The sequence below is a fragment of the Anser cygnoides genome, chromosome 1 (genome assembly GCF_040182565.1).
Source record: "Anser cygnoides isolate HZ-2024a breed goose chromosome 1, Taihu_goose_T2T_genome, whole genome shotgun sequence".
Taxonomy (NCBI): Eukaryota; Metazoa; Chordata; class Aves; order Anseriformes; family Anatidae; genus Anser; species Anser cygnoides.
In genome coordinates this window covers 136,485,436-136,492,285 of record NC_089873.1, presented here as the reverse complement: position 1 = coordinate 136,492,285, position 6,850 = coordinate 136,485,436, and the positions used below count along the sequence as shown (strand labels likewise).

The 6,850-nt window shown below is 34.9% G+C and overlaps 1 long non-coding RNA gene across 1 annotated transcript; it reads right to left on the bottom strand.

Moving 5' to 3' along the window:
• Nucleotides 1–398: 398 nt before the first annotated feature.
• Nucleotides 399–4,790, bottom strand: LOC125181327 (uncharacterized). The gene is made up of 3 exons (XR_007160323.2): nt 4,389–4,790; nt 1,824–1,926; nt 399–796 (listed from the first exon to the last, which is right to left on the bottom strand). It is a non-coding gene; the product is annotated as an uncharacterized lncRNA (long non-coding RNA).
• Nucleotides 4,791–6,850: the final 2,060 nt, after the last annotated feature.

Genomic DNA, 6,850 nt, shown 5'->3' with positions numbered 1-6,850 from the left:
CCCCCATCCCATTGTTTGTTTCTGACAATATGGTATGTTAAACTACTGTAATATTTTTTACATGGTTGTAAAAGTAACTGAAGAAAGGCAATGGTAGTCTGAGATAAAACTAAAGCTTTGTGTTCTCTTCTCCTAGAGAAGGGCTCTTGCTGGTTTCACTCGACGCGAAGGAGAACAAGCAGGTTCTTAAAGGATCCTTGGCAGAACGACCCTGGCCAAAAGGGGTTATGGTTATGATTAGATATTTATTATTATTATTTAAAAAAAAAAAGATATCTTAGTATATAATTTCTAACACTTAGCTTAGCATATAGCACAGAATGTTCAGTGTTCTCAGTTGCACAGGCTTTTCAGCCACTTGCATGGACTCCCTGGATGTCTGCAGATCAGGTCAAATTCTTAGCTATCAGCACGATACAATCATAAACAAGACTCAGTTTACATGGAAGATCACGAGTCACTCACTCAGTCCTCAGAGGAAGAAGTTGATGGTGGAGGTGTCCCTGGCCACTGGGGATCACGTGTTTTACCATCCAGTAGCAGTTCCAGACTAAGTCCTGCTTACGGCTTGTAGTACATACTTTAATAGACAGTACTCCCTGTGCTGTCATGCCTCCTTGTTCCAGGATGGGTGTCACCATCTCCTCGCAACCCAGTATCTGTACATTGATAATGCTCAAACCACGCTGTCAACAGGTGCTCTCCAGATCCTCTTGGTGGCTCAGCACTTGGGTCTTGATCTCTTTATCATTCTATCTTTATCTTGATCTCTTTTATCAATGGATGCCCTCACACTCTGGTGACAGACAGGGGAAGAGAGAAAGGGGCAGGGATATACATTAACAGCCCACTTACATATTTTGGATATTTGCCTTATTGCTAATTATATTAACCATCCTGACAGGAGTCAGGAGCAGGGGGTACTGGTCAGAGTCAGGTACACGATTTCATTTTGAGTAACCAAAAGAATACATTTACCTTATGTGGGAATCCAAAAATTAGAATTTGTTGCTAAATTAATTAGTGCTTTAAGAATTTAATGAAAATATAACAACCACTCATTACTAGACAAAGTATGAACAGATGATTCTACCATGGATCCTTACTAATAAAGTACACAAACAAAAATATCTGCTGCTATTCTTTGATTTTAAATTTTCATCCTTCCTGCATATTATTACACTGAGTCATCAGCATCCCATCTTCTTTGCTGGGAGATATATGGGTTTTTTTGTCCTCAGTCTTGCATTTTCTCAGGACTATTTTCATGCATTTCAACTCCATACCTGTTAATAGACTGCAATCTTTTCTCTCCTGTTGGTTAGCAGTAATAGGAATGAAAAGAAATACTCCCTTATTTTTATACCATGGAATCTATTTTGTAATAGGAGTAAGAATCAAAGTATTTTTTTTAATTTATTTTATGTAAATATTTAGCCGAGCAGCTCAGTCCATCTTAGATCACTTGACATTCTTTATAGGTTTAGTTTCCCCAAGGGTGTTTTACAAGTGATTTGATTTTCTCTGAAAATCAAGAGTATAACTCAAGTTTCCTCTACCAAAAAGAGATATGTTGTCTTACCAAATACTTGTGCTTAACTTAAGCATAAGTTCAGTGATTTGTTGTATAACAATAATGTTTGTAATTGATTTTTCAATTCATAAAATGAATTAAGTATACCTTCCTTAGTGTTTCATTTTTATAATTATTTAAAAATGTAATTCTGAATATTTCAGTGGAATCTCAGTACGTTTCCAATTGTATTTCAGCTCCTAAATAATTTTTAGATGAAGAAAACGATTTTGAAAGTAGTGTCAATTACCTTTAGGTGATCTTAACTGTACCAAAAAGAATCTATTTTATGGTTTAACCTTGGTAGGCAGCTAATCCCCACACATCCACTTGCTCATTCTCTGCCAGTGGGCCTGGAGAAGAAAATCGGAAGAGTGAAATAGAGAAAATTCATGGGATGAGATAAAGACAGTTTGATATTTAAAGTAAAATCTGTGCATACAAATAGAACAAAATGAGGAATTAATTTACTACCCAGGACATGCACTGAACCCAGGCCCTCTTGGAGAGGCAGCTGAATACTAGGTATGGCATCATAAATGACAGTGGGTCTACATGGGTACAGTGAGACTGAGCCCATTCTGTCCAGGACACTCCTATGTTTTACCTGTAAGGGGAGTGGGGGAGAAATCTGTTCAAGAAAAACAGTTGGAAAATGTACAGTATTTAACAATAAATAAGACCACTAGATTTTGATCTCAAATATTGTTTGATTTTCATTTTACCCGTATTATATCAACTGAAAGTTAGTGGCAGTCTCATAATTAAAATACCTCAATTTTCTGTATCTCCATGTAGGCTAGATATCTGTTGGAATAAATGGAAATCTATTTAGCAAAACTGGTAATAGATACCTGAGAATGATTTGCACTATGTTCACTGATTTTTTTCCCTAAAATCCGTCAGACAGGACTAATATACCCATAGTTATGCATCTAGTACTGTTTTCCAGATCCTACACTCTAATTTGACTTAAAGTTTCTATTTCAGAAGGGATTCTCCCATGGCTCTAGTACACCAGTTGCCAATCCCATAAAATTTCTCACAAAATCCAAGACATCTTAAATGCTATTATACGTCTAATTTTTAGAAACCTAAATTTCTCACAGGTATCTAGTTTATGCTACATACTTCTGGAAATAATAACTGTTCTTGCCCTTCCACTCTTGGTATATCACATGGGATGATATTTCTGATACAGGAAAATTTTAATTTTTTGCTGCTGCAAGAATCATTTTATCCTATTGTCTTTGAAAATTATTGTTTCTGACAGTCATCATAAACAGAAAGTAGGTGATTTTTATATGTTTGGAAGGGACAGTTAAAAAAATCCCAAAATATAGTTATATAGCAACCTTATTTAATGAGTCAATTTTTCTAGTAGTATATTTCTGACCAACAACTATAGCAAGAATTTTTTCAGAGAGACATCAGAATCTGAGGATCCAAATTAGTCCACTGTAACAGGAAAATATGTTCATGAAAGGCAAATACTATAAGCATGACGGAAATAGTTTAACAAGTTTAAACTTAGCTAACTAATAAAAAACTTACAAAGTATATGATATCCAGAAAAACTATAGTCTAGAGAGAGTTATATATCAAAGTACATAGTTCCTAAATTTCTACACATTTTTAATTCTATTTAATGGCCAGTCAGATGGATGAGTATAATATTAACCCAAACTAAATACAATAATTTGTTGACACCAATCAGAAGAGAAACATCTGTCTACAATTCCACAAAATTCATACGATATGTGGCATGGTTTATGTGAATCATGGTCTTAGAAGTATTTCTAAGAAAACAGAAGTGAGATCATTTAGACTCATTGTAAAAGGTCAACATTTGAATGTAACAAGTAATGAAGAAATCTTATTTAATCTGGTTTGTATCAACAGATATCTTGGCACCAAGATCTGAAACAAGAACTTTGCTTCAAACCAACTTTTTTAATACCTACATCTCCAAAATATTTTCCATATAATTTACTTTTCAAACTTTTATTTTTATTTGTATTATTATTTAGAGTAGAGACCTTCAAAGATCTACACAGAACACAAAGAGTTGAGTAGCTGAAAGAAATCCCCCTGACATTACAGGAATCATTTCTACCTTAATCAACAGATGCCACTTTGCCATTTATGGAAATCTTCTGAAGCAAATGCTACACTGTTCTGCTAGACTCACAGCATAGTCTAAATTGGATTAAGGGTATTAGAAAAACTACATGTGAGAAAATCTGGGGAGAAAAAAAATAAATGTGGCTATACTTAGGACACAATTTCTTTGAGAAAGTCCTTGAAATTTTTGGCACTAAAATTAGGGGCATTGTTTGGGACAACGACATCAGAAGCACTGCAAAAATCCATATGTACCGAAGCTGTCAAATGCAACTTAGAAAATGTCAAATATCTGGAAAACAAATCTGTTGTGCTATGGGAGGTAAGCAGTATTTATCAATTTGTTTTTCAGCGCCAACTTTTCTATATCTCAGAAATTGTGACAGATCATCCATTGTTCCTTCACAGATGATAATAAAATAAATTTAGTCACTGATGCTAAACCCTTAGATATTGGAATCTGCCAAAACCCTGAGTTAGCTGAACTAGCATCTGTTAGTTAAACTTGAGACATATAATGTATTTCTCAAAATAAAAACATAGTTCTGAATGTGCTTGGAATAAGAGTTCGTTATATATGCTTTAATATTCAGAAAAAGGTTTCTACTTAGAATGGAGCCATAGTCATACAATATTCCTTGTAGCTGTTTAAATTCCCTAATGATAAATAAAATGCTTAAGCTTAACTCACCTTTATTTTTGTCTCATTTCAGTTATTTCCATTGTTCGTTTTCAAAGCTCATTGAAAGCAGATGATAGTGATACATTCTCAAAAATGCATACTTTTTACCACAAGTCACTAAAAAAAAAAAAAAGTTACAAAATCCAATCTTCATAGATTAAATAAATGTCTGAGTAGCAGATATTTCTCTATGGTTTTGTCACAATGAACTAGTAATTTCATTTGGCTTATCACTTCATCTCTGGGTGGTATTTCATTTACACCAGTAATAAAATATAGTATGATCAGTTAAAAGATTTTTTCTGCAATGCCTTCAGTTGTCTATTACACAATGTTTTAAACAGGCAAACATCTTTTCAAAATTATGTGATACTGACTGGGTCTTGTTGTACTTAAGCGACAGCCACAGCAATTGCAAGTGAAGGACTGAGTGAAGGAGTTAGTGCCTCCAGCAGCAGCCGTAGGTGCCATCATAACTGCTGACAACAAAAGTAACTCTCATCTCTGTATAGCTGAAGATAGATATGAGATAGATATGAGATATATCTCATCATAGATGAGATAACTTACTTCTTCCCAGCACCATCAGACACAATTTGAACAGTACCATTCCTTTCTTAAAGCAGTCAGGCAAGGCTTTCAGGTTGTGGCAGTGCCTACCATCATTACACTGCCAGAAGTTGTGAAATGATTTCTTAATACTACCAAGGTCATGAATATCCTTGATAGAATAAGGACAATTAAAATGATGCCACTGAGATGAAAAGAGAGATAAAGGTGCATAATACAGATACAGATTTCTCTACATAGGCTTATAAATTAAATTAAGACATTACAAATGTGATGATGAAAGCATCAAGAATCCAAATAAGAGAGTAAACCCAAGGGGTCCATTCCACAGGGTGCAGTACTTCAGGAAAAGACTGCTCCAATGTGGGGCCCCCATGGGGCAGATACACTGTTCCTGCATGGGCTCTCCATAGGCTGCAGATTCACAGAATCACAGAATCATCCAGGTTGGAAGAGACCTCCAAGATCACCTAGTCCAATCTCTCACCTAACACTAACAAGTCCTGCACTAAACCATATCACTAAGCTCTACATCTAAATGTCTTTTAAAGACCTCCAGGGATGGTGACTCAACCACTTCACTGGGCAGCTATTCCAATGCCTAACAACCCTTTTGGTAAAGTAGTTTTTCCTAGTATCCAACCTAAACCTCCCCTCTGTTCAGGTGCCTGGAGCATGTCTTCCCCCTCCTTCTTTGCTGAGGTTAGTGTTTGCACGGTTGTTTCTCTCACATTTACCTCAAGAGTACAGGATGCTCGTGTTTAGGTGATTAAGTCAAGATTTAGTTCTGCTAAGAGCGTAACGGCAGCTTAATTTATATTTTAATTAGATTATTCACATTTATAGTTAAATTTACACTTTCACTAAGTTTTCTACAAGTGCATCATTTATGCCTAAACATATATCTTAATCTTGACACAAATTCTACCATAAGAATAATATTCAGACTCCTAAGCAAGGACATATAATGCCATTTTGGACACTAGTTACTCTAACCATCACCTGTTGCTCCAGAATGATTCTGATTTCCATCAGAAAATGTACAAATGTATTAAATTTGTACAAATGTCTAGAATATCATAGGTAATAAAGCAATAACATCACTTTACTTGAGAGTTCCCTTGAAAGCTTGAAGCACGTCAGATTCATAGTCATAATACAGTGCTTCATATCAGTGTCATGTTTTAAATTTTTTCTGTTCTACTAATTTTTTTTTGACATTATAACTAATACTGAATTAATTGTTCACCAGCCTTTACAATTTGCCTTTACAAAATATACGAGTATTTTGTTGAATGACTAGTTGTTTTCTTTTTCTTTTTTTTTTTTTAATTACAGTATTCCTTAATATTTATTTTCCTTTACTTAATCATATTGACTTTGTTTCAGCCATAGGCACACAGACAAGATTGGAATTAATAGCCGTTTAAGAAAACACTGCAGTGAACATTGAATTATCTAAATGAACACATTTTCTTAGCGTACACAGCTGAGAGAGGTTCATTTTGTACATGCATTAAAAAAAAAACAAAACAAAAAACAGGAATGAGTTACTCAGATGAACTACACATCTGTTCTTATTGGCTTACCATATATAGCAGACAACTCTTGAGAGCACTTAAAATGGTATCCTGAACATCAGCAGCTAGTGCTTTTTGAGAAAATTCTGAGCATATCATCTAAGCTTCAGTAGTTGGTGCAGGGGGCAAGATTCCAGCAGGTCCCCTGTGCTAAGTCTTTTAAGCCAAGCAGGTCTCATGACTGGTGAATGTCTCAGATGATAGAAGATGTTTCTAATTAAGGAATCAAATCTCACACATAAATCTGGGCGGCAACCAGATTTTAACTTTGTGCATGTTTTTACCCAACAGAAAAAGTCTTAGAGCTTACATTTACATGAA